Genomic DNA, 27,454 nt, shown 5'->3' with positions numbered 1-27,454 from the left:
CGCGACAAAGATCTATAGGTGGCGCTGCAGCAGGAGGCTCAGCGCGGGGGCTGGAAGGCTTTGTAACGAGACAGGAAACGAGTGCGGCCGCTCCTTAGAGACTGTGACGTCAGCTTCAGAGTAAGGAGCTGAGATTTCGGAGCAGACTGAGCGGAGAGTGGACCGTACACCTTCTCTGGAGCTCAGTGCCTGCTAGTTTGTCCCGTTTCTTCTCCAACATAGACCGGCGGGTTTTTGTTGTTGTTGTTGTTTAACCTTCACCTCTTTCTCATATATCTTGGATTGGAGACATAAGAAAATGGCCACCCGTCCAACCTGTTCCAGACAGGTTAATCTACCTGCCCAGGTGGGACCTCCGTGCCCAAAGTCCTGAATCAACTGTCTCCAGAGAACACAATCTCAGCAATCTAAATCTGATCGCTTTAGAAATATTACCTGTAGCAATACAACTTTACTGCACCGTTTATTGACCTCAAGTACAAAAAATGTTCATTTTATCCCGCCTCCCCATGGATATCCCAGGCCTGTTTATAATGAAGCAGACGCGGCGGAATTCATTTCATAGGGCTGTCAAGGAAGTCTTCATATCGTCTTTTGGCAAAACAGGCTTTCGCCTGCCTACCTAACAAATCTGATTAGTGTTTATGATTCGCTTTGCTACTTCCCAATCCCATGCTTTTTTTTAAAAAAAATATTTATTGCTAACATTTTACCTAGAGACTAAGTAGAAGGGTTCCGGAATACTGAAAAGCTTGCACAATCTTTTGAGCAAATTGGTTAGACTAGGTAATAAAGACATTACCCGACTATAGATTTGGGGGGTTTTTTCGTCCAATGGGCCTCCCCGACTACAATGTTGTTTTTTTTTTAAATCTCAACCTGTGGAGTGAGATAAGCAACCGGTTTGAGGTTTTGTAGTGATTAATCAAGGATTTGAAGTCAGTCTTCCCCTGGTTAGATTTTTGGGCCAGAATAACAAAAAGATACAAGGCGCGTTGTTTTATGTACACCGCCTTTTGCAGGCTTGCTATCCCCCTCAAAGAAGATGGATGAAACTCTTTGACTCCATCAAACTTTTCATGTACTCCATGCATAGCCTTCCCTTCTGCAAGCAGATCTCCCCCTCCCTTGCCCTCTTCCTCTTCACTAGAAGTTAGTTTGTTAACGACCCAGCCTTTTCCAGTAAATCCATCCAGTATCCTCCCAGCCCCCTTTCCGTCCTGCCTGAGGCTGAAACAACACCCCCCTCCGTCTCCAAGCGAGACTCCTCCACCAAAGGAGGAGGAGGAGGAGGTCTCCTCCTCCCCCAGCGACTGTGGTGGCGGAGGCTGTCCATCTGCGACAAGGGCGGGGGCTGACTCCTATTCTCCTTCCCTCCCTCCTCTTGCTCTCTTTCCAAGTTTCTGCTCCTCCCTCCTTCTCACAAACTTTCCCGTCGCTCTTGCTCGGCTCCCGGCTCGCTCCTCTCGGGTACGCGGCGGATTCGTTTAGCCTGCCAAGCCCGTCGCTTCGACCCTGCCCCGCTGCTCTTGTCACGTCCACCCCGCGGACCGAACCGGACCTTCAAAGCGGCGGCGGCAGCGGCGGGGGGGATTGGCACCCACCCTTTCCCGGACGGAGGACTGAGTAAGTAAAGCGGTCAGCGAGCGCTCCCGCTCCGGCCCTGGAAACTCTTTTCCTTCGGAAGAGGAAAACGATTCGCTCGTCTCTGTTGCGCCCCCCTGGCTGTCCCGGCCGGTGCGGAGGGAGGCTGCACGGCCCAGTTTCTCCGCCTTCTGTCCCTTCCCCTCTTTTCCTCCCCCCCCCGACTAAAACCCCAGCCCTTCTTTCTCCCGCCCATAATGGTAGACAGAAAGAGGGGAAGGCTAAGGGGAAGCCCCTTTTTCATTTTACACCCCCCCCCCCCATCATCTCCCCCTCCTGGTTGCTGCTGGGTTGTGGTTTTTCTTTTGGAGAAGGGGACTCTCCGGGCCTTTATTCACGGGTTCTTTTGGGCAACTCCTTCCTCAAGTTTCGGTCTGCTCAGCAAACGTCGGAGGGGGGGGCGGGGGGGCAATTAAAGGACTTTAAAACAAAAACCTCCAGTTTTCCCTTGGAAGGCGGCCAGTGATGTCTGCTAAGATTCCTTACTTTCTGCCCCGATCGCCTCTCTGTGCTTTTAAGTTTTGAAAATTTAGTGTGTAACTGATTTAGATTAATTTTTTACCTACCTTTGTCCATCCCAGTTGGTTGTAGCTGTGGTGATAGCCCATGCATTTCTTGAGACGGTTTTCTTGTGAACTAGATTGTATATTCTTGAGATTACAGTAAAGCATATTTTATGTATACAAATATTGTGGTACAGTATGTATTTTTCCCTTATTTCTCAGGTGGCCTTATTTTTCTCCTTATATAGAGGGTTTGGTGGGTTTATATAGAGGGTTTGGCCTTATAGAGAGTTTGGTGGAAGTGCGCGTTAAGATTATTTTTTTTATCATTATTCAGATTTGAGAAGATTTTTAAAAAATCAAAACAGTTTTGCTTCCTGCGTGACTGTGTGCTGGCAGCTTGTAGATAGGCCATAGGGGCAGTGTTGACAACTCACCAATTGCATAAACACATTTCCTCAATTAATTACCTTTGTGTGTTATTGGCATAATGCCATATCTCTCACTCCTGGGTCACATGCACAAAAATAAGTGCTTTTGTAAATCTAGTGTGTAGGTAAATTATACAGTTCTAACCCAAGTTATAATTGACATTGTATCATTCAGGTGGTTATATTTCTGTGTGAATGGGAGGACAAGCACTAGCGGCTTTGGGAAAGGAGAAGATCAGAGTTTTTTAATCTTTTAAAATTAAGGAAACAAGATGATGAATTCACCATGTACCAATCATAAGCAGGAGTATGGTGGTGAGCTGATTAGTTCTGGGCAGTTGACCTCCAGTGTTAATGAATCAACAAAGAGTACAAGACTATGAAACTAAAGAGCAAAGATCTAAAAATGAGATTCCAGAACGGTGTCCTATTGTTTTTCAAGAATAAGACCATAATACATTGAGAGTTACATTAGGATAGGATCGAGACAAACTTCTCCCTTCTCTTGATGGATTTTCCAAAAGGAAATGTTTTGAAGCCTAGCTTTTATTTATTATATGGGAAGCTGAATACAGATATACTGGAAAATAGTTAAAGCGGAAAATACTTTTTCTAGATAATGTACCATGTTACCACTACAACCGGATGTTATTGACAGACTTCAGATATGGAATTCTTAGGGAAATTGACTTTGTCCTGAAGACCATTTTCTCATAGTGGACCCTCTCGGGAGGGTTGTTGTTTGATCACAGTTTGCAGGGTTGGATATCTGATTGATTGTACATGCCCATACATGAAAATGCACTGTTTGAGGAAATATCTGTCTAGAAAATAGCACCTGGATTGCATGTTGTATTGCTGAAGAACACCTGACCTTTCAAATGAAGATCTCCTTCTTTGAAGAAATAGTTTTAGATGCTGTCTAAATAAGTTAAATTTGAATCACAGCCAAATGTAAAAATAGTGCAGCTTTACTTTCAGGTTTACTTTTTGTTAATTGCATATGGGGAAATTGATGGATATAGTTTCAGTGTATTAACGATGATCCAGTAGAGCACACTGAAAAGCTAGAAACAAGAAATTTAAGTATTGTTCTATAGATCTTAACTTTCTTCAAAATCAATCCAGAAATTCGCAGATTTTAATTCTGAGAATGAGTTTACACATTCATTTGGGAGTAAATCATATTGTGCACAATGGGAATTTTTATAAACATACACTGTTTCACATTGCACTGAAGTGGGCCAGTAATAAAAATTTCAATGATACGCACATATCACTTACCAATTCTCATGACACTGTTCTAAAGAGTAATTAAGCTTGGCGGTATTATAGAAAAGAATTGTATTGTGGAAGAAAGTGTTCCTTAGATACCATCTAAACCAAAGTTAATTTGAGAAGAATAAGTTTGTAATCCATTTCTTATTGTTTCCGTTTAATAATTTAAATGTGATGTCAACCCATTCTGGTATGCTATGTCTAGCTTTGTCCTCAGTTTAATGATATCTGTATGTGAATATGTGTATAATTTTTTTATTATTATTATTTTTTATTTGATTTATATGCCGCCCTTCTCCGGAGACTCAGGGCAGCTTACAATGCGTTAAGCAATAGCCTTCATACTTTTGTATATTTATACAAAGTCAGCTTATTGCCCCCACAAACTGGGTCCTCATTTAACTTACCTTAGAAAGGATGGAAGGCTGAGTCAACCTTGAGCCTGATGAGATTCGAATTTACAGTAATTGCAGACAGCTGGTGTTAATCACAATGTTTTTAGTCTGCTGAGCCACCAGGCCCTATTATTGGATTATTTACCAGTCCTATTTTTATATGCTTGAATATCTAGTTAGAATAGGTCCGGTCTTCATAAGGATACACGTGCATTTGCATTCCTAACAAGTTGCTCTAAATGGGAGGTTAATAACTTGCTTGGGTTCAAAATCTGTCAGATTTCCATTGAAGTCCAATTTTCGAACAGATGATTGCAGATTTTCTGGGATGCAGGACCTCTTTTACATTCAGTGAATAAAAGTGTTTAATATTGTGAAAATGACTTTGGTGCAGTTATTAAATCTGCAGGCATGAAATATGCATATGGTTTTTCATATAGGATTTGCAAGACTTTGGAGTTGGAAGCAAAAAGGTACTTCAGAGTGCATGATAGTAAAAGTCCTCTCACATAGCAACAGACTGCAACACTTTAAATTAAATATATCTTCCTAGGAATGACATATTTGGTTCACAGTTGTAGATAGGTTCTACGTTCATGCCCTCATGGGCTCTGAAGTGTCTTTTTAGCTTCAAATCCAAAATGTTACATAGTCAAATATATTTTCTGTTTGAATGCTTTCACTTCAGTTGTATTTAATACATACAATTGGATCAAAAGGCTCATGTTTTGCTAGATGATAATTGTAACACAATGTAGCATACTGTCTAAAATTAATCTTCATTTCCATTCTGCTACAGAAATAATATCAAATACTATTAGTTTTATATTTTCAAAAGAAAAACATCCTTTTTTCTTTTACTTTTTTAAATAAAGTTTTTTATTTTTAAACAAATGGTACATCGTTATTCAATCAGTGTGTCATTTTGTACACATCAGTGTGTACAAAATTTTTGTGTCATATTCAACGTTTACCACCACTTTCTTAATACATATACATGTTTGCTTTTACATTTTAATTTATTACAACATGTTCTTTCCAGATTTCTTAAATTTTATACTGCTTATTTTCTTTATTCAATCTCGATCCATTGGTAAAATTTCCCCCATGTATTGTAATATTTCGATTCTTCCTTCCCTTTAATTGCCATTGTTAGTCTATTTACATTCTAATATTTTCTTAATTACCTCACCCTTTGTGGGAATTTTTTCTGCTTTCCAATTTTGTGCAAATACGATTCTCACTGCAGTTATTACATGTATGATCAAATATACGCTTTCTTTACTAAATTTCTCCGATAAGATACCCAATAGAAACAGCTCCGGTTTATGATAGTATGATCCCAGTGTCTGGTGGCATTTCCAACATTTAGTTGATTTGTCTTTAAACATTTTTGCCAATATTTCTGGTGACATGTGCCATCTATAAAACATTTTATACAAATTCTCTTTATATGCTGTAGCCATTGTTAATTTGTAGTTTCTTTCCCATAATTGCTGCCATTTATCTAACTGTTGTATATCCAAAATTTTTCGCCCATGCTATCATTGTTTTTTCTTCTTCTTTTAGTGTGGTATAAAATATGAATTAAAATTTGAGTTTCAAATCTCCATTTATCCATACAGAATCCAGTACTATTTTACTGAAAATAATTATATTCAGCAAGGATAATTTTCAGGAAACTTTGCAAAGGATTTAGCTTTAACTTTTTCCAAATTTAAAAGTGTAATCTATATGCAAACATTTAAAATGTGATGTGACCATATTAAGAGACCTTGATTTCAAGTTCTGCGTACTTCTTTAGTAGGCTGGACTGACTTGAAGCTGAGGTAAACATAATGGCAGTTGTTACAATCAGATAGCTTTTGTGAAACAAGTTTGACAGTTTTTGGTTCATTTTCTTTATGGAACTTATGCTTGTCTTGCAGAAATCATCAGCCCTACTGACGGTAACAGTAGTTTATTATTTGCAGTTTCAGTATAGAATAGTGATCAGGCGTACCATTTTGTTGGGTTTGCATATTACGAAATATCAGGTGGAAACATTTTCTCAGTGCTTCCTAATGAATTCATGGCTTCTTTCTAGAAAGAGTAAGCCAGAATGTTTGGTTCGCCCAAGTTTAAAACAAAACAAAATATCATGCTGTATAATATCTGTGGTTATTAGTTGCAGATGCTTCTAGAAGGAACCAGCAATATGACCATTTCTGCAGTTTGAGCATGGTCACCAGCATTAGTACATTGAAGTTGCAATTGCTAAAAACAATTTGCACAACTGTGCTAAACTAGCATAGCAGCCATTTCTGTGCCATGGGCCATATTAGTGATAGAACACTAGAAAGGGCTAGAAAAAAACTGAATTGGCTCAGTTTTTAGTGGAAATATTTAGAAAGCTTTGGCCTACAGTCAAGGTTTGCACCTATGCACTAATTCATAGTTTGGTGCAGCAGATCTGTTGGGCTTACAAATATCAGACTATTCTGCTGGCGTGGCAATGTAAATGAGCTGAAGTGAGTCACAAAGTTGTATCTTCCTCCTGCTGTATTTGAAGACGGTGGTTGCAAATTTTCACCTACTTCTGATCATGTGCTATTTTTGGTCTACTCTAACTGATCGACTGATTTAATATTATCTGTGGCTAATTTAAAATACACTAACTTCACATAATAGTTTTTCATGTTTAAACTCATCAAGAGATTTAACAAGAATTCTAGTATCTAATGAGATAGCAAATACAGTAGTTGAATACAAATTTTGAAGGTCCTCTTCTCAGAGAGGGGTGCATATAAGACCAAAATGTATTGTAATTTGCTCCTGCTTGGTATTGCTGCTATTACTAAATCTGTTTGACATAAGAAATGTTGTCATTGTTATAGTATTGTTGCTAAAAGATTAGTTGCTGCTTTCTTCATATACTGCCAGGTGTTTCTTTGATTGTGAGTATTGGTAGAGTAACCACTACAAGCTATAGTAAGATGACAGAAAGCAGGGATTTCTAGTTTCCCTACATTTCTTAATATAGATTTATTATTTTCTGGCTAAAAGAATTATCTGTCTTGGAACAAGTATACTAAAATCTGGATATGAGTAATTTAAATGTATGTACGAAAGATGCTTGTAAATTTGTGCATTGTATCTTAAATGTATCTTAAAAAGATACCTGCAAATGTGTGCTTGATGTTCACACTTTATATATATAGAAGAGAAAACACTGAAGTACTTATGATGTTTTTACAGTATATGTATAGTACAGATATTTGTCAGTTTCTTTGATGTAGTGTCCTGAAATCTACCATAGAAAATGCATTTGATGGTCTAGTTATATCAATTATATATGGTGATTGATTTCGTAATTTATTTGTTCTGGGATATATGTGTGTATGCATATTTCTGTGTGAGAGAAATCTACTAATTATTGAATTGGTAAAGAATGCATTCCATTGGGTTGTTCGAGTGTACATGGGCTGTAGTTATATAGAGTGCATTCAGAGTTGTTGCTCAGATTCTGTTTCCCATATTGGCAAAACAAAAGTTCCTGATTTATCTGAATAATGGAATTTATTGCACTGAAATTGTTTTGTGGAGCTCGGTGTGGTTTAGCTGTGGATGGCTGAAGTCATATGAACATTAATTTCATTCATTCGTTCAATTTCTATAGCTGTGCGACTCAACCAAGTGACTCGGGGCGGCTTACAATTCTGAAATTATAAACAATTATAAAATTATAAAACAATTATAAAATTATAAAACAATTATAAAATTATAAAACAATTAAAACAATTTATAAACATTAAAACAATAAAAACATCCACAAAATAAATAAACAGCAGCCATGATTATTAATAGGTAAAGGTAAAGGTTCCCCTTGCACATATGTGCTAGTTGTTCCCGACTCTAGGGGGCGGTGCTCATCTCCATTTCAAAGCCGAAGATTATTAATGGTAACTAATGGTAAAGCCAAGTAACAAAATCTTTAACAACTTTCAAACCCCAGGCCTGAATATGTAGCCAAGTTTTAGAGATTTGCGAAAAGCCAATAGGGTTGGGGCCATTCTAGTTTCTGAGGGAAGAATATTTTACAAGGCAGGAACTACGACAGAAAAACCTTCTCTTCCAGTTCACGCCAATCAACATTCCTTGGTTGATGAGATCTGCATCATACCCAATCTCTTGGATCAGATTGGACAGGAAGAAATTCTTGGAAAATGATAATCTCTTAGATAACCCAGTCCCAAGCCATGTAGGGCTTTAAAGGTGACAAGGAGCACCTTGAATTGCACCCAGACACATGCTGGGAGCCAGTGCACCTCACAGAGTAATGGTGTTAAATGTGTGTGTAGTTGGCACCATTTATTACCCATACAGTCGCATTTTGCACCAACTGAAGTTTCCAAATGCTCTTCAAGGGGTTCCATGTAAAGAATATTATAGTAATCTAAGTGGGGAGTTACAAGGGAATGAATGACAGTGAGCAGGGCCTCCTATTTCAGGAATGGGCATAACTGGAGCACTACCTGAAGGTGTACACAGGCTCTCCTAGCTGCAGCTGCTACCTGCTCTTCAATTCATTGAGCCTATTCAAAAGCTTAACCAAGATTTATCAAATGTGGCTTCTCAGGTTGTGATATATGCTTTACAAGATTTTGGCCTCTTACCTTGTTTCAGAGGATTGCTGAGCAATGACAGGTATACCTATTGGACAAAAGAGTATTATTGACAAACTACTGTTCAAGCCTGTTCAAGCCTGTGATATACAAAGGTATCACAAATTATTGAGGGAGAATGAGAGACTACATTATAATATAATCTAGTCTAATTTTTATATAGAGAAAATAGAAGGTTATAAGAGTCAATACCAACTTGATGGTACATAGTTACTATTTATATATTGTATTTAATATTATTTATTGGCCTTATTAGATGTTATGTCTTTTCTATTGTTAGTTTACTGCAAGTAATTGTTCTTTGAGGAGTGTAATTAGTGAACATAAGTATTAGCTGCACTTTTAAAATACTCGATGTATAAGCTTGACACTTGTCAGCCTCATGTTATGTTAAAAATATTTAAAACTGCTGGCTTATGCAGCAGTCTGCAAAATCCTTCAATTACAGTGTAGTTTCCACATAAAGGAAGAGATTGGAAACAGGAACAAACTGGCCTGAGCTAACCTGAACCTGTAAGATCACCTTGTTCTGTAGAAGTAACAGGTAAAACCTTTCATGTCATGGAGATGGACATTACTGACTTATCACTTCGTCTACATACTAGGTTTAAAGACATAAGAGCTGGACCATTAAAATAGCTAACAATTTTTTCAAATATCAGCAACTATATACTTATGCCATTCAAGGTATGTAAAACAGATTTCTGTTTGTTTCTTGTAACAAATTAGTGTTCAAGGAGCTCCAAGTCTATTAGTTTTGGTGCAAAAGACCCAGCAAAGCTATGTTTCTGGAAACTGCTGTTATTTGAGAATATATCAGCTCAAGAATTATCTAACCTTGGTTAAATAGAGAAGAACCCTTTCGAAAGGGCTGTAGCCATAATGTCCACAGTGGGTGGGAGGGACAAGTGATACTGTATCATTTACACAAATGTTGCAAGTTTATACAATAGTGGTATCTGGATTATTCTGGACTATAATTCCCTGGATTTCCAGGGCTGACTGTTTTAAGGAAAATATTTTTTTTGTTTTGGATTTTTAAATGTGGGACAGCTTTTGTCAATGTCTATATCTAGGGCTTACATACAGCCAAGAAAAAAAAAAATCAGACTTAACATTTGATTTAGTCATCTGTGATTTCCAATTGTTTGTTCTAAAATTTAACTTTTCAAGACACTGTAGATAACTTCAGAAATAAAACAGTAAAATCATTGAAGAATAGAATAAAATTAGTCAAGCTATAGGGTGTTAAAGCTTTGAAGGTGAAAACCAACACCTTTAATTATACCAAAACAATAATTGGAGACTTATGCAAATCATTCACTAAGCATAATATGTTCACATTATGATGCCAGATTTAGTAGCCCAGCAACAATTTAAGTCACTGGACACTTACAGATATTGTCCTGTAAAATTAAGCATCTTGTGCAACACACAGCAATGGACGATCTCCTTTGATTGGGCCAGTCTCACTCTTTCCAATCTAATCAAACAAGAGGGAAGCTCTTGCTTCTTTATCTTTATCCTATCTGTATCCCCAATATTTACAAGTTACAAAGAATCTAAATTGGATGACTATTGCATCATCATTCCCTTACTTTGGAGGCCAAGTCTGATTAATTTATGGCTCCACTCACAGAAGAGTAGTCCAGGTAGGCTTTAAGCCATGTTGTGATTTGCTGTGAGATTTTCTCCATTTAGCCATAAGATACTGCTCAATTTGCTTCAGTCTTCATTTCCCTATTTAACTAGATGACTGGTTTTACACTGCAATGAACAGAATAATGCTGAAGGATGATGGTATCTACTGTCCAGGCAATTGTTTAATCCTAGAAATTGGCCAGGTTTCAGCATTACTAACAAGGAAACTGGAAAATCCCCAACTGAATTTGAATCCATCAAACAATTGCAGTGGATTGTTTTAACCAAGCTTCCACCTACAATATTTGTATAATTATGCATAATTCAGATAATTGCACAGATCAATTTTAGGAGAAACACTGTTCAAATCTTACAAAAGAGAGGATGATTCTGTAGAAATTTATATGTACATAATTAAAAATAATTTTTTAACTATGCTATTTGGCTTGCATGTAAAGTTGTGTAAGTTTCATCAACTCATTAGTAATGATGCCTTTTGTTGGATAAGAAATGTGATATGTTATTAGTTATAGGTAATCCTCATTTAGCATCCCCATTTGGGACTGGCACCTTGGCTGGTAAGTAAAGTAGCTGCTAAGTGAAACTTCATTATTTTATGATCTTACTTCAGATTTCCTTTTATTTGCAGACCTGTGAAAGTCATAATGAAAGTTGCAGGGGTACTTTTTCATCACCATCCTAACTGCAAAAGGACTCTAAATGAAGTGGTCACTAAATAAGGACCACCTGTAGAGGAGAATTATTATAAGGCAAGATGTAGATCTCTCCCTCCAACAGTCAGTATGTGATATTAAGCATTTGGCCATAACTAGTGATGGAATGTCTATAAACTTGATTTAGATTATATGCATTTCATAAGGCAACTATTTTGTTTTGCCCTATCTAGTACTGCGAAGAATTTGCCATATATCTTTAAAAAGAAGGTTGTGTGTTGACTGAAAATGATAGTATAATATTGGAGAATATCCAGATATAAATAACATTTTAGGGATTTTAAAAATAGATCTCCATAATTTATTTGATAGATCTTTGCCATTTGGGGGAAATTATTGGAACTTTTATTACAATTGAAGGTAATAATGTCATACCAAACTGATTAGAAGGACAAACTCTATTATTTAAATTTGCTTCCAGAACTTTGATAGGAGGGCAGGATGCCAGCTGGAGAATGAGTAATTTGTTTAAAAATATCCCTTCCTTTCTTTTAGCATAGTAACTTTAGCCTTTAGCCTAGTTACTAGTAACTAGTAACCTTTTACATCTTCTCAGTTCAAATCCTTCTACTGAAATGATAGTTATCCCAATTTTATTCATTTCCTCCATCGACACTTACCTAGTGCTTCCTTTCAGAGTCCTCTAATACTAAAGCAGCTGATTCTTCTCCACCTCTACCAATGCCGGTTTTTTTCCCCCTTTCCACTTACTGAAAATCTGTAGTGCCAATTTAAGAGTTAAGTGAAGTTCTGACCACATAGCATGTTGATTGTTTAGTGCTGTTATTTCCAGAGAGTTATTTTGCCCTTCTCAGCATTGCAGTATGTGTGTCACTTCATAAGAGAAAATTCAAGGGAAGACAAAATATTCAAGAGTTCATGTATTCATTTGTATTCACATCATCACTGGCTAGTTTTGGGTATCTCCAAGTGGTGCTCTGACATGCACTTTTCTGACTGTTACCTGTATGTTTCCTGTGCAGAGCTAGTGTTGATAGGTTTTTCGGTAAAGTTCCAAAAGCATCTACAAAGCTTTAATGCCTCCTTAAAATAGAATATGTTGTCACTTTATTTTTATTCTTTTTCCCCCCCAAACCATTTATTGAATGACAGAATATGAAAGTAATGTGATTCCAATAGAGAGTGAGCATTTAATTTCCCTCTAAGTTGTGAATTTTACTATTGTTTTCTCTTCTCTCAAAAATTCAAGCTTACTAAAACCTTTCCTTACTAAAACCTTTTTCTCAAATTACTATTTTTTTTCCAGAACTGCACTTAAGAATTTAATCACATTTTTTCAACAAATTTCTATACATTTGGTAAAACATAACTGTAATGTAACTGCTTTTTGCATTCATTTATGACTAACAATAGGGATGGGGTGGCTCAGTGGCTAACACGCTGAGCTTATCGATCGAAATTTTGGCAGTTCAGCGGTTTGAATCCCTAGTGCCGCATAACAGGGTGAGCTCCTGTTACTAGTCCCAGCTTCTGTCAACCTAGCAGTTCGAAAGCACATAAAAAATGCAAGTAGAAAAATAGGGACCACCTTTGGTGGGAAGGTAACAGCATTCTGTGTGCCTTTGGCAGTTAGTCATGCTGGCCACATGACCACGGAGATGTCTTCGGACAGCGCTGACTCTTCAGCTTTGAAACTGAGATGAGCACCGCCCCCTAACACATAACAGTTAACACATATGTGCGAGGGGAACTTTTACCTTTTTATGACTAACTGAAAAGAAAAGAAAAATAATTACTATTATTTTGTAATGTTACACATTAGTAGTCACATTTAAATGCTTCTCTTGGTGTATGTGGGCAAGAGTACTAGGATAACTCTTAATCAAAAATGAAGCCTGACATCTATAATATTTAAGTAGTTTTAGCTTAATCTCAGATGCTTTCTGCAACTAATCAGGTCAGACCTCCAGTAAGAGTTATCTGTTTCCTGAGTCTCTGCTTGGGAAAATTAGAAGGTGCCAGAAAAGTGAAAGAAAAAAAGGAAAGAGAGCTTTCAGAAAGAAAAAAAAGGATGTCAAAGAGAGTGAATCACTACTCAGTTTTTGGCTCTTGTTTTACCAACGGATAGTGGCAGGCCCACCTTCGATAGCCCCCCCCCAAATATTTCCCCATTTAAGAACCAAATTTAAGAGAAGCATTTTCATACACCATCATATGTGGGCAAGGTATTAGCAAAGTGCAGATATGCCAGAGCAAGAAACTGAGAACACTCTCTTTTGTTTTGAAAGGTTTTATTTCTTGGAATCTGGCATGTATTTTTTTAGAAGTGTGCCTGTTCTATTGAAAATAAAAGTTAAACTAGTGCGTATCAATCATGGTGAGATCCCAGATGACTTTTAGCCTTTGCTTCTCATTGTAAAGGTAATTCATACATTATTTCTAAAATAAGCAGTCCAAGGTGTGAAATTGGCATGGCTCTTTCCTTATAATTCTGACATCAAAGATTTGATGGGTTGCGTTGAAATTAATGTCAATTATAGCATGACTTCTGTCCCAGAGAGACCTAATAAACCTATTATATGATTTTAAACATCCAGTTACCATCAATTAAAAATGCATTTGTGTGCCTGTTCTAATTGAGGTGCAACTTTAAATGACTATCCTACAAATCGTTCTTTTCCAAGTGCTTCTAAATGGATTTCAATTCTTATAATCCCCCTAACCATAGTTAGCAATTAGAGTACTAAGGTTTCGTTGCTTTGTTTTAATTACAGCCTCTGTTTATATCTCTGTTTATAATATATGTTGAAAGGAATATTTACAATATATATTTATAGCATATCTTGAGAGATACCGTAGCAAGGTGACTTATAAAACAGCAGGTCAAGAGCCAGGCTAATGGACTAAAGGAGTCCAAGCAATAGGAAATCAAAGTCCAAGGTTCAGTCACCCGAAATCCATGATCAAAATAAAAGGGTTAGAACAATTGACCCACTACAACATTATTTAGTTTGAGTCTGCTGCAAACCAAAGATGTTATTTATTTTTTATTTTATTTATTTTTCAATTTATACATTGCACATCTTGCCTAGAGGCAACTCTAAGTAGCTTACAAACACTAAAACCAATAAAAACATTAAATAATATTAAATTAGTTTAAAATTAACAAGATGGGAAGGGAAGGGAGCAAAATGCACATGAGGGGGGAGGGGGTCTTACCTAGTCTGTCAACTACCTCTGGAATGATGCACTCCCAGGCCAGTTAGCACTATGATTTAATCAGCAGAAGTCCACCCAAACTGCAGACTTTTCAAGTATTCCTTTTGAGACATACTAAGCACTTCCTCATATGCCAGTTCTTTGATTTTGCATTCCAGACATCTAGGCTTCAGGAGGTTTGATAATGTTGGATGTCAGGTATCCTCCTCCAGGTTTTCTTGAAGGCAGCCCCAGTGTCCCATCCCTTGCTATGTTTGAGCTATTGTGTTCCCTTTTCTTCCTTAGAGGAAAATTTATCCAGAAAGTTCAGGGATGACTTGGATAATTATAAAACTAATTACAGTATTTGATTAAATTTCATTTCCATCAAGGCAAATTTTAAAATGTTTTGTTAGTGTTGTATCACATGCACTGTTTTCAGGTGAGTTAGATATACAATCACAAGCATTTATATTGAACTGAACAATTAGATCATCATTTTTTTAAAACTTGCCTGCTGTGTAAATAATAAAATTGTTCTGTTGTCAGTTTATATCAGACTTCTCAAACCCAGCGTTTTCCAGGAGTGTTGAAATATTATCCTCAGTCATCCTGGGCATTTAGGATAATAAAAGCTACCTATATATATAAAAGCGAAAACCACTTATGCCGTAATCATGAAATCTCCAGAACTGTAAAGCTACAAACATGAAATTTGCCACGTATGTTCCACTTGGCTTCTAGGTGCTCACTAAGAAAGGATTTTTTGAAATGACCATCAGAGCATTGGTATTTCCTATATTAGTATTTCCTATATTATTAACACGCTGTGATGCTAATGAGTTCTACTCCCCCTCCCCACCTGAAAAGAAATCTGTTCCAAATGCAAAACTCAAGCAGAGGAGAGGAGTTTCACTTTCAGTTTTACTTTCACAGCAGCAATCAGGGGATAGGATAGGGAAGGCTTCTGTGTGGCAAGCCTGAGAGAGAGAAGGGGATAGGATAGGGGAGGCTTCTGTGGGGCAAGGCTGAGGGAGAGAAGGGGAGAGGAGAGGCCAATGGTAACTACTCATTAATTTTCAAGCTGTGTCGATTTATCAAGCCCCATCACATAGTTTTGTAACAAAGCACGGGTATCCAGCTAGTATTCAATAAATCTGAGATCACAACCTTTATAAAGGCTGACCCTTATCTTGCTAATTAACCTATGTGAGTTGCATTTTGACATACAGTGAAAACTATTTGCAAGGCCTTGTCACATAAAGCAGATGACAATTCTCAAAGTCTTTATTAAGAGTTGCTGTGAGTCCCTATCTCTCAATTCTAGTCTGTATCACAGATGTAGATAAAACCCTTATAACAAACTTCAGTTTCAGGATATTAACACATTAGCCCTTCTTGCAATATGGTCCTCCTCGTATCTATGATTTTGGTAAAATTATGAACTTCATTAGATGCTAGAAATGTCCTATGTAATTACGTATGTATGTTTATTTTTATACCCCCCTCCCACTTATTACTTTTTAAGTAATTTAAGGCACTAAAAATTCTCCTTTCTCCTCCTCTTTTCCCCCACAACAACACTATGAGGTGAATTGGGCTGAGAATGAGTGATTGGCCCAAAGTTACCCAGACATCTTTTATGATTAAAGTGGGACTATGTAACATGTTCTTCAGTATTACAGTATTTCTCCATTCCCACGAGTTTGAAACAGTTACAGATTTCACTGTGAAGCGAATTTTACCCTCTTTTTCCCCCCTACAGTTCCCTGTTCAGATTGCTTTCATGAGTACTAACAGTGGGATGTTACTATTGTGTCAAGTACTAGGAAGATTAGCTACATAGGAAAAAATATATATATATTTCCAGCATGTTTTGCTTGATCAATTCTTGAGGCTTAAACTTACACTACAGAAACTGCAAGGAAAAATTCCCAAAGGATAGCTTATTATGCATTGCCCTGTTAATCAGTCTTTCGCAAACTGTGTTGAAGGGCAAATTTTTCTCAATTGAATTATTTATTTAATATAGCATATCACAATTATCAGTATAGATTATATTTACTTTTTATTGAATGAAACAAATTAGCACATGTAACAACATTCTACATTTTCCTTGGCCATTCACAAATTTCTTCCTGGCCAAACAGTTTGTAGCTGAGTGAAAGAGGTCACCTTGCAAAATGTAAATATCCTTATGTATTAATAAAATGCCAGAAGTCAAATTATGGGTTATTGTGCCAGAAACAATTGTGCTTAGGTTTTTTGGCAAGAAGTCCTGGCTTATCTGTACTGTATTCTAAAATTTCTATAGGATTTCAAGGCAACAGGGTTTTTTTTAAAAAAAAAAATATTTTTTTTTTAATTTTTAATTTGATTTATATGCCGCCCTTCTCCGGAGACTCAGGGCGGCTTACAGTGCGTTAAGCAATAGCCTTCATACTTTTGTATATTTTATACAAAGTCAGCTTATTGCCCCCACAAACTGGGTCCTCAATTTACCTACCTTAGAAAGGATGGAAGGCTGAGTCGACCTTGAGCCTGGCAAGATTCGATCTTACTTTAATTGCAGACAGCTGGTGTTAAATTACAGTGCTTTTGTCTGCAGAGCTATCCAGGTTTTAACACAAGAATATCTAAAAGTAAAATAATAATAATAATATGGTGAATAAAAAGGTTTCAGTTAAATTTCACATATTGTTAACTGTATTCACATGTAGTATTTCATAATATTTTTGAGCCACATTGATAATATAATCTGTTTAGAAAGCTAAACAAACAGTAAATTCTGTGGTTGGTTTGCTTTTATAAGCTACTTTTTTTATCAACTAATTGTTCTTCATATGCATTGCTTAGACAGAGGTGATTTAATCTAGGCTTGTTCTACTTCATTGTAGCGTGACTGACTTAACAGCATTATTGGTCTGTGTAGAGGGACTGGAAGTTAGTTATCTTTCTCTCTTTTGGGATTTTTAGCCAAAATATACTGAGAACATAATATTTTCAGTCTATATTTTTCCTGATGTAAGTTTTACCTGAACATTGTTATTTGTTATAAGTCTGTGACCAAGTCTGTGATAGAATGGGCAGGTGAGAGAACATAAAATAAATGATTTTATTTTTCAAGGTACAAAAATGTCTCCAATCTTCCTTATATAATCTGAGTTGAGACAATCAACTTTCTTTGGTTCAATTTCCTTTTGAAGGCAACAGTGCCAGCATCAGTCTTTCAGGGGGAGCATTGCAAATTCTAAAAGTTTACAAAGAGATATATTATTGTTTCTTGATGACTGTCTCCTCCCCCCTCTTTCCAAATTAGTTCCAGCTGTTCACAATAGTTACTAATTTCCAGAAAAGATGCTCCAAGTTCACAGGCTTAGAATGACTTCCAGTTAATGGAGGATGGGCTCGTACTTGCGTGCCAGCTCATCTAACCACTTTCCCCCCCCCTCCCAGAAGCAGGAAAAGTATAGAGCTGAATAAACTAGAAATCTCAGACAAGGCGGACTCTTTTCCTGCATCTGGGTAGCAGTTACAAGCTCTGAAACAACTGAGTTATGAAAACACAGTACAGATCATCCTCCTACCAGGGCACCTCGAGAGATCAGATGAGGGAGATTTTCATCTGCTCTCATACAAAGCAGGCTAAATGTGTTGTACTTATGTCAAAGAAGTAAAATTTGTAGATCAGAAGAGGAGAGGGTTACATTTAATTTTTTAAAATGCTGTCTGAAATTTTTCCCTTAAAGCCATGCAAAGGAAAATAATAAGCTTTTTACAGAAGGAAGTGGGTATCTGATTGGGTAGGTTTTAAGAGGTGAAATGAACAGCTTAAAGCTTCTATAAGGCACCCATTTTATCCATCGCACCCAACACACAACTTCCTTGAAAGACTGTCTGAAAATGATGTTTTGCCCATACTGTGCATGTCCTGCAAAAGAAACACTTGGGATCTGATCTTCCTGCAAGCGGATTGCTATAAATGATGAAATCGTCAATCATAGAACTGACCAGAGGGATGAGGACTGTGGATGCAACACTGCTATACCATTGCCAAAAAGTCCAAGATAATGTCACAAATTTAACCCAGAAAACAGAGAATAAATAAAAAGAAAACAGAAAAGGGAAGTCATGAGGCTTTGTGGTTATTCTAAGTGACCATTACAGCATTCATTAGAATGTCTACTGCAATGCACCGCAAACCCTAGAGATGAGATCGTGGTTACTGAGGAGAGTCAAGAAGGGTCCTTGGAAATCAAAGAATTTGCTTTCAGAAAATTGCTTCAGTGATAAGGACAAAGAGAAACACAAACCTAACCCTAATACAAAAACTGCAAGTTGACTTAATCACAAGATAAAATGTCTTCCAATGAATCAGTAACTGGTTAAAGAACAGAAATGGGAGAGGAAACAGTTTTTAAAAGGAGGGATGTAAGCAATAAGATTGCTGAGGGTTTTAATTGTGCCTGTGTTTTCCTTTAAATAACTTAAAGCAGTGTTTCTCAAACTTTTTACTCTCGGGACTCTATCTACTTTTAAAAATTATGGAGGATCTCAAAATAGCTTTTGTTTGTATGGTTTATATTTATTTATTTTTACCATATTAAAATTTAAAATTGAGATGTTTGCTGCTGCATCTGTTTCTCATAATTGTTTTATTGATCTGAACTGATCTGATCTTTGTTTCATTCACTTGCTGAATGAAGAAACTCTGAGAAATGACTGTTTTGTCTCATTGGGTTGCTCCTAATAAAGAAAATGTCCAACTGTGGGCATTTTGAAATGACTGAAATACATTTGTTATTTCGAAAAACAAGTTAGAATGAGACTGATAGAGAATATAGCATATGAATGATGTACCAAAAGCTACCTCAAGAATGTTTTCTTCTTCTGATCTATTAATGCAACCCAGTAAAGCTGAGTGCTGGGAAACTAAAGAAATAAAATGAATTCACACAGCATAGTAATGTAAATGAAAATTGGTGGTAGGGAAATCAGCCTTGCTCAGCTCTTGATCAGATAAGAACCGCCATTGTGCTAGTTTTCCGTCATGGCAATATAGAACTGCAGAATTTGGCACATCCCAGCTATAAGGAAGAATGCTCTTGCTTTGAATCATAATAGATTAAATATGGAATCAGCAGCAGGAGGAGACTGAGCATTTTTTGAATAATTACTCCTGGAGTAATTAAATCCAGCACTTAAGGACAATAGGGAGTCAGCAAGATTTTGGAATAATGGCACACTGTTCTTCCACCATCTTGTAAATTGTTTTATTCTGAAATTGCTGAAAAATCATTGGGCAGTCCAATAGTGTGCATGCTGCATAATAATTTCTCCCAACTTTCATTAGATAGAATCTGTTTGCAGAAGGTAAAAATAACAAAAAGCTGTTCTGATCATCACTTTAATCTACTGTGCCACATTTGTAATACTTTGTGAGTAAGAGACTCGATATGGGTGGGTAATACATACTATCTTCTACTGTCTGACCACTAGTCCTTTCACCTATCATTTAATCTATTCTGAATGTATTAAATTGGCTTATATATTAGGACTGTGCATGCTTTGAAGATGAATTGGAAGGCATATTTTAGAATATGTGGGAGTACAAATGCCAGTCTCACCAAGACTCTTTAAGCATATCCGACACAATACACAGTTGGTAAAGCGTGGACCGTTGAACAAGGTTACATTTGTCTTTCTTGTTTTAGAACCTTTGTTATGAAGGATGTTGTTTAAAATATTCCCCTTTAGGAAGCTAGAACCTAAATTATGTATTATGTAATTATGTCTTATGGAAATACATATTCACATTAGTTGCTCTATTGGAACTCAGTTCACATGTGAAAAAAGATGTGCCCTTTTTGGGATTTCCATATCACAACAGTTTTCACTAGGTGTATCACTACATGGATACATCAAACTTTATATACAGTGATGGGTGTTTTTTTTTAAGTCTGCAAAGTGTTTTGTATGAATTGTATGTGAAAGGTTATCATATATGCAATTACTTGGTATACCAATTAAAACGGGAGTTATTTCTGTACATGTAATAAGGAATTTTGGAATTTGGATTTGGGCTTGCATTCATATAACTGAGCCATATGAAGAGGAGTCCTGGTGTTGCAAAATGAGGTGGAAATGCCATATAATCTGGGTAGATAACTGTCCTAATGTTGCTGAGGCTGTGTGATTGAGAAAGTTTGTTTGGAGAGCGATAGCTGCAGTTAGTCTTCCAATAGTGTTCTGCTAGCATGTGTCTTGTTTGTTTATGTTTCATCTAAGATAGGCTTTTATAGATTCTAGTACTAAGTATCCTGGTTAGTTTAGATTTTCACCGGCCCTACTTGTCAAGCCTTGATAGGATTTGCAAAAAAACCCCAGTTCCTTAGATACGTATTATCCAGTTGTTTTGTGTAAAAGGAGGGAGAAAAAGCACAGAGCCCAAAACAAAAGATCTTCACCTCATAGGGAGAGTGTGCAGGCAAGGAAAATATATTTTGATAATTGCTTTTTAAACTGACTGCACAACACTAACATTGCATGTAATCAGGAGTTAATGTTTTCAGGTTTTCCACTTTTACTCAGAAATTATTTCCAGCCTCCTAAGGAATTGGGGTGAAGCATTATGGGGAAGCATTTGAAAGACAACTGTAATAAACTAAAAGGTTTTGGTTTTTTTACACATTTTAGCCCCTCTTTCATTTAGTTGGTTAACAAATAGTTAAAAACTGGACTTTTCCCTTCTTGGAAAGGATGGTGTAATCTGTGCTGGGGATTGTGAAGCCAGTTTAAATGAATTTATTCAGAATGAACAATGGTATGCTGTGGTTTTGAGCATGTGGCTGCATTTATTCACAGAATAAGGTGTGGAATAAAAGCTTTTAAAAGATGGAGTATGAGTTTTAATCCAGGCTAAATCAAAATCAGAGGCCTGGAATTTATTTTGAATTAATGTCCTGAAAACCAGTGATCCCAATATTAAAACTGGTAATATGAATGATCTATAGGGATTTCTCAGAGTTAATGTAACTCTTAAGAGTCATGTTTCTTTCTCTTCCTGAATGGGCAACTTTGTTCTGACAGGTGCTATAGCTGTGACATTTCAAGTTCTCTTTAGTTTTCTTCTCTCATTCAAAGATCTACTATTTAAAAGGAACCTCCTACATAGGTGTTCATTTACAGAATTCTTGAAACTGGATTTTATTTCTGAGTCCCAGAATGAAAGGGAATTTGCAGTCCCAATGTACATAAAGTCTCTCCTGCTAATCCCAAGTATCTTCACTCTGGAAATGTAATTTCATTGTTGATATATCTTTTTAGGGAGATTAAAATAAATTTTAATGTAATAAATTAAGAAGAGAAGAAGTCTTGACTAAGTCGTAACTATTTGCTGGCTTTTTACTTTACTCCGCTATTATTCGTTTTTAGTGCCTACAATGTTCCGATTATAGCTCTGTAAATATTTTTTCTCCCAGTATTGAATATGTTTATCCTACCAATCTAAAAATACTATTTGTAGCAATCCTCCTTGACTTTCTTTCAAAATGAAATCTTTAGATATTAGACCAGAGTTGATGGGATTCAGGTAGCATATAAATTTAAATAATAATGTCAAATATTCTGCCAATTATTTTTCTGTTCTTTCAGATGGTACTCCTAGATTTTCTAATTTAGTTATTCGTATCTAAATTTGAATTAAAAATACTTTTTAACCTGTTCTAGCCCATTGACTCTTCCAAGTAATAAAAACTTTGGACCTAGCAGCAATTTGTGTCCTTTTATTTTCCTCTCCAATTTTAATTACATCAGCCAGCCCACTGTTTGTATATCAAGTTTGCCTTCAACTTAGTTCAAACACAATGTATAAGCTACTTAATAAAAATTTAAATAATATTTTTGTTGTATGATTATAAACTGGTAGCAAAATTCTCATGCAGTTGTAAATTCAGTGGTAGTTCAACATCTCTGAGATACCTTCTTCCAGGATGCTACCGCAAGATAGCCACAAAATGGGGTTGTCCTTTTTTGTTTGCGTATATTATTGTTTGCTTGTCATATCAGAGTGTGTTATTACTAAAGACATTGCAGTAGATATCATCTTCAAGAGATAACTTTTCTACTGTAGCACAAATTTTGAGGGCATGTAATTTAGTAAGGGGCCAGAAAGATAATATAGGGTTATTGTTCACTGCATTCCCTGGCAACTTCCTGCATTGAGTGGTTAAGTGTTGGAAAAGGAGACTTGAACATCTCTTCATGTTTGTAACCAAGTACAGAGAAGATAATGTATTGCGGTGCACATGTTTCAAGATACTTTTGTTTATGGACAGATCACTTCTTCATTAGAATAAGATTGAAGATAAGATTGACAGCATCTAACCATTCCTATAAGCAGTGGTGGGATTAAGCCAGTTTGCACCACTTCGGGAGAACCGGTTGTTAACTTTCTGAGCAGTTTGGTGAACTGGTTGTTGGAAGAAATCATTAGGGCAGAGAACGGGTGTTAAATTATTTGAATCCCACCACTGCCTATAAGGGACACGGTGGCTCAGTGGCTAAGACGCTGAGCTTGTCGATCGAAAGGTTGGCAGTTCAGCAGTTTGAATCCCTAGTGCCGCATAACAGGGTGAGCTCCCGTTACTTGTCCCAGCTTCTGCCAACCTAGCAGTTCGAAAACATGTAAAAAATGCTAGTAGAAAAATAGGGACCACCTTTGGTGGGAAGGTAACAGTGTTCTGTGCACCTTTGGCATTTAGTCATGCTGGCCACATGACCACAGAGACGTCTTCGGGCAACGCTGGCTCTTCAGCTTTGAAACGGAGATGAGCACCGCCCCCTAGAGTCAGGAACGACTAGCACATATGTGCGAGAGGAACCTTTACCTTTACCTTTAACCATTCCCATACAGAAAGGGATCTCTTCAAATAGTTTGCCCCTGATACTTATGAGGTTTCCTGACTGGTTGAGCCAGGAAGAGAATTTTCTTTGTTCTTCATCCTAGTATTTCCCATGAGTGCAGGGCCCATTATGGAATTATGCAGTATGGAATTGTTTTGTTTCTGAATACAGTATGGAATTGCTTCATTTTTTGTTTTCATTTTTTGAAATTATGAGATGAAAACGGATACTGACATGATTGCCCTAAATGCCCTTTATGGTATTGTGGAAGCTGTAATGAACCTTGCTCATCGGAGCATGTTTGGGTGCTGAACGGGGTATAAAACAGCAAGAGTGTGCAGCAGTACAATCCTAAAGATGAATACAGCAGACTACAATGGAAAATGATATACTGAGCTTGCAATGAGAAATGCACAAAACTCTTATTCATTTTCCTGCCCTGCACCCCCAGCAGAACTGTTTCAGGTACAGTTTCTGAGCAGTAACTCTTTAATCTTTGGTTGTCTGCTAAGTGCTTTGCGGAGAATGTTGCTTGCATCTGTCTGTGGGATGGTATGCTGTGGGAATCTGGGAAAATGTCCAGACTGGTCATGCTTTGTTTTAGGAATAATTTCAGTTTCTAAAGCCTGAGGATGTGGGTGAAATACTTGCATCTGCTTGGCCCATCATATGTAGTCACAATCCTTGCCTGTATTGGCTATTAAGCTCTCATGATCCAACGATAGCTTATATCCAGGGTGTGGTAAATCTCTTTTGTCATCAGGATGAGTTTTCCTCTATTTAAAAGAGGCAACATTGTTGGCTGGTCCTAAAGAGAGCATCCTTGTATCCGAACTGTTGCTTAATTGCAGCTATCCCATTCTTAGGCAAGGTGTTTGAGAGAATGGTAGCCATTCAGCTTCATACCTTCCTGAAGGGTATGGAGAACCATTGCAGTCCAGAATTGTTTTGGCACCAACATTGCTTTGATCACCTGACTAATGTCTTGTTCCAAGCAAAAATGTGGAAGTACAACCATATTGATCTCCTAGACCTCAGGGACTTTTTGAGTAACTGGATCTATGCCTGGACTTTGAAGTAGGCTGGATGAGAGCCAATAAACTGAACTGAATCCCAACAGGACAGAGATACTATGAATTGTATAGGTTTCAGAGCATGGAAGGAAGGAGTTGCACTTCTGCTGAAAGACCAGGTATGAAGCCTTGATGTACTGTTATTCATCTCTGTTGTTCAAAGAGCAGGGGAGCATCCACATGGCATGAAGTTTATTTAGCTAGCTGTGTGGCATTATACACAACTGTTCCTGAACAAGAATGGCCTGCCATAATATTCTGTCCTCTGATTCCTCCCAAATTGATTAGTGCAAGGTGTTCTGTTGGTATCTATCCTAAGGTGATTTGAAAATTATAGCTAGTATAGAATGAAAGTGTGATATTCTCTGAATAGTGGATGGTCTACACATTTTTAAAGTCAATTCCTTCACAGATAACATTAATAGTTTTAATCCTAGTTTTTACTTGTATTGATGTCAATTTGATTTTTTGGTGCCATTTTAATTGTTAGTTTACAGGGTTTGTTTTGATTGTTTTACTATTTGATATGTTATATTAATTAATGTAACTTTGCTTATGAGAGATTTACCTAAATTAGTGTTCTCCAAACAGCCACTTTCTAGATATGTTGGACTTAATTCCGGCCAGCATGACTGAATGTTGGTTGGAAAATTATGAGATTGAAGTCCAATACATCTGGAGGACATACGGTTGAAGAAACCTGTCTCAGACTGGAAATATATATAATATAGCCACCTTTGTGGTTATACTGCTTAGAAATTAGCTTAAACCAGGTAATGTTCATGAAGGCTACCAAGAATAGGGTGGACAATGACTGATACTTCACTTTGCTTTGTAGATTAATGCGCTGCCATATAGTTTCATCCTATGCATTATTATTAATAAATAACTTTTAGGAAACTGAGCTTTGGCTTTAGTGGGACAGTTTTTAAATATGGGTAGGACAGAGTTCTGCTTAATTGTTACCTGACAATCTTCCCCTCATTCTCTGCCAGGGAAAAACAGGAAATCCAAAGGTTGAGACTGTACCTGAGATACTCCTTCTGGTGTTCCTGCTCAGCTTGATACATAATTGAAAACAAGAGTGCTTCTGTAGGTAATCCACTAAGTGAGCAGTATTGTGGGGAAGGAGATACTAAGATATTCTAGTATTATTAAGTTACTGGGATATTATTATTAATAATCTTTTGGAGTAATTTCATGCAGGCTTTGGCCTACCTTCAAAAGTACTCTGCAAATGATCAGGTATCTGGTGTATCCAGTGGTACCTTGCTACTCAATTGCTTTGAAACTCATTGAATTTTGTACTCAACGCATTTTGACACAAAAATCTTGTCCCAGTACTCATTTATTTGGTACTCAATGCACAAGCTAGAACTCCTTGGTGTCAGCTGCCTTGTGACCTTATGGGAAAAATTTGTTTGGTATTCATCTTTTTTGATACTCATCGCACCTTCTGGAACCAATTAATGATGAGTACTGAGGTACCACTGTATAAGTAATCTGTCTTTTCTGCATCCGTTTAGCCTGCTGGGTGGTGAAGGAGGGATGGTAAATGGGAAGCTGCTCATAAAAACAGAAATAGCCATACTGGTTCAAACCAAAGCCTAATCTAGTACATTGTTCTGTTCTGATATGCTCATGTCCATAAACAGGACATGAACATATCAACATCTATTCATAATCGCTGCTTAAATGGAGAGTGGCATAAACCTATATTGGGCACTGGAATTCCACTTCCAATAATTGGAAACCATATTCATCCCCGTCTCTAATTTAAATATTAGTAGCTCCTGTATATATATATATCATTGATGATGATGTCAATTCATATAACTTTAAAAGCTGAAAAAAGAAACGTAAGAGTAAAAATAAAAAGTAGTAGAGCAGATTAAATCTCTAAAGCCCTCTAGGTGAAACATCTCTGCAATAAAATGATCGTTTAAATATAGAAAGAAGAAAAGTTCTTCAGACCGTTGTATAAATGATGAACAATGGCTATCCTTCCACCCTTTATAGTTCTATTTTTCTGAAGTCATGAATGTACAGTGTCCATTTCCTTTGAATTTGTTAGTTTCCACAGCATTAGTATTTAATTCAAAACAACACAAGCGTCTACAAAAAGCCAATGAATCTTTCCAAAACAAAGTTAATTTATGTGATAATTTCTAGGCAAAAGGGAGCCCTTGTGGCATGAAATAAAAATAAAGCTTTTTGAGTCAAGTTCTGTTCCTTGTGACTTCATAATCACATCCATATATTTTCTTGGAAACAGTACAGAAGTGGCTTGTCAGTGCCTTCTTCCAGCATAGTTTATTCAGTTTCTGCATCTAACTATAGCTTGGATATTCCCAGATGATCTTCTGTACAAGTATTCCACTGGTTTCACTCTAGTTAGGATTCGGAAGGCAGCCAAGGTCTTCTAGAAGAGGGGTGTCAAACTCGCGGCATCACGGTGGCATCACGTGACGTATTGGGACTTTTTTCCCCTTTGCTAAACCGGGCGGGGGTGGGGCCAGTACGTGATGCATCCGGCCCACGGGCCTCAAGTTTGACACCCCTGTTTTAGATCACTGTTATGTTTTGAGCATCACATCTCCAAAAATCAGATGAAAGTCTCAATTTCTTCATGAAAAGATACGTAGATATTCAGTATACAATACTTTATGTTGAATTAACAATAACTTTAAACCTGTAGAAATATGAGAGAAATGGAACTTTACTCCCTTCCCTTCTTTAGTCTCCTACTGTGTTTAGGATAAAGCCTCTTTTATTAGCTTTTTATGATTTTGGTGGAGGACAAACTAAGAACTTTACTGTTTCCAGTAACAGTAATAGTATAACAGAGTTGGAAGGGACTCTGCTCAAGCAGGAGACCCTATACTATTCTTTCAACTCATGCTTGGTGAGGTAGCATTGAATGTTAAAATAGCTGGAAGCTTAAAAACAATTGCTAATAAGGAGTTTTTAAAAAATGGATAGAGTTCATTCTTCAATTTGATGATATATTTAAATAATCATAAGATTA

The 27,454-nt window shown here is 36.9% G+C and overlaps 1 protein-coding gene across 2 annotated transcripts in view; it reads left to right on the top strand.

The window, feature by feature from the left end:
• The first annotated feature begins 1,471 nt into the window (after positions 1 to 1,471).
• TEAD3 (TEA domain transcription factor 3) overlaps positions 1,472 to 27,454 on the top strand; it is a 94,933-nt gene continuing 68,950 nt past the window's right edge. For both annotated transcript variants that reach the window (XM_070941452.1, XM_070941453.1), the window contains exon 1: positions 1,472 to 1,626. The gene's annotated coding sequence lies outside the window, so the exon portion shown is untranslated. The remainder of the gene's footprint in view (positions 1,627 to 27,454) is intronic.

This window comes from Pituophis catenifer, unplaced genomic scaffold, assembly GCF_029215685.1.
Source record: "Pituophis catenifer annectens isolate HBS135680 unplaced genomic scaffold, rPitCat1.0.hap2 SCAF_3, whole genome shotgun sequence".
NCBI classification, from domain to species: Eukaryota; Metazoa; Chordata; class Lepidosauria; order Squamata; family Colubridae; genus Pituophis; species Pituophis catenifer.
This window is presented reverse-complemented; position numbering and strand designations above follow the sequence as displayed.